Source organism: Apium graveolens, chromosome 4, assembly GCF_009905375.1.
Source record: "Apium graveolens cultivar Ventura chromosome 4, ASM990537v1, whole genome shotgun sequence".
Lineage (NCBI taxonomy): Eukaryota > Viridiplantae > Streptophyta > Magnoliopsida > Apiales > Apiaceae > Apium > Apium graveolens.
Window position 1 is genome coordinate 23,356,747 of NC_133650.1, and position 1,227 is coordinate 23,357,973.

Genomic DNA, 1,227 nt, shown 5'->3' on the forward strand with positions numbered 1-1,227 from the left:
ATTAGCAATTTTCCCTATTTGGTTCTCCAGATTCTTGATAGAAATAGCCTGGCTTTGGCATATAAGAGCCTAGTTTTTGCACATAAGTCTCAACTCCTCTAATTCAGATTTTTCATTCGAAGATAGATCTGCATCACGAGTTCGTTGTTGAAGTTGGAGTTGTTGTCTTGGTGCAAATTGTTGCTGAAAACCAAGAGGGTTGAATAGCTTATTTCCAAACTACTGGAACGGCTGTTGCATCGCATCCTGATTGTTGCTCCAGCTGAAGTTAGGATGATTCCAGTTGTCAGGATAATAAGTATCTGGAACTGGTTGCTGCGATCTCTGAAAGTTGCTCAAAAAATGAGATGAGTCACTAGATATAACGCATTGTTCCGTCGTATGCGGACCTGCACACAGCTCACAAACACTAATTATCTGCTTAACACCCAAGTTAGCCAGAAAATCGATCTTCATAGATAACTCCTTTAGTTGAGCAGTGATAGTCATAGTTGTATCCATCTCAAGAACTCCTGCTACCTTGCTCTATGGCAATCTCTGGGCTGGATACTGATATTCATTAGCAGCCATCAGTTCAATTAGATTATAAGCTTCCTCATAGCTCTTCGCTCATAATGCGCTGCCTGCTGCTGCATCGAGCATGGGTCTGGACTGTGCTCCCAACCTATTGTAAAAACAATTGATGATCATCCAATCAGGAATTCTATGATGAGGACACTTCCTAAGCATCTCCTTGTAGCGCTCCCAAGCTTCATATAAAGATTCTCCTGATTTCCGCGCAAATTGAGTAAGAGCATTCCTTATTGCAGCTATCTTCACCATAAGGAAGAATTTAGTAAGAAAATTCTAAGCAAGATTCTACCAAGTAGTAATCGAACCAGCTGGTAGAGAGTGTAACCAGCTCTTAGCCTTGTCCCTCAGAGAGAATGGGAACAGTCTCAGCTTCACAGCATCTTCAGAAACACCATTGAACCTGAAGGTGTCGCAGATCTCTATGAAATCCCTAATATGTGTATTGGGATCTTCCGTTGGAGAACCCCCAAACTGGACTGAAGTCTGTACCCATTGAATTATGTCAGGCTTGATCTCAAAGGTATTAGCTGTGATAGCTGGTCGGATAATGCTAGATTGAATGTCATTGATCTTGGGTTGAGAAAAATCCATCAAGGCTTTCGTTCGTGCTGCTGGATCTCCCATTGTAATGAGTACCTGAAACACAAACAAATA

The 1,227-nt window shown here is 41.7% G+C and overlaps 1 non-coding gene across 1 annotated transcript; it reads left to right on the forward strand.

Annotated features, from left to right (window-relative positions):
• Window positions 1-700: 700 nt before the first annotated feature.
• Window positions 701-807, forward strand: LOC141721970 (small nucleolar RNA R71). Its single transcript, XR_012575010.1, has one exon. It is a non-coding gene; the product is annotated as a small nucleolar RNA R71 (small nucleolar RNA).
• Window positions 808-1,227: the final 420 nt, after the last annotated feature.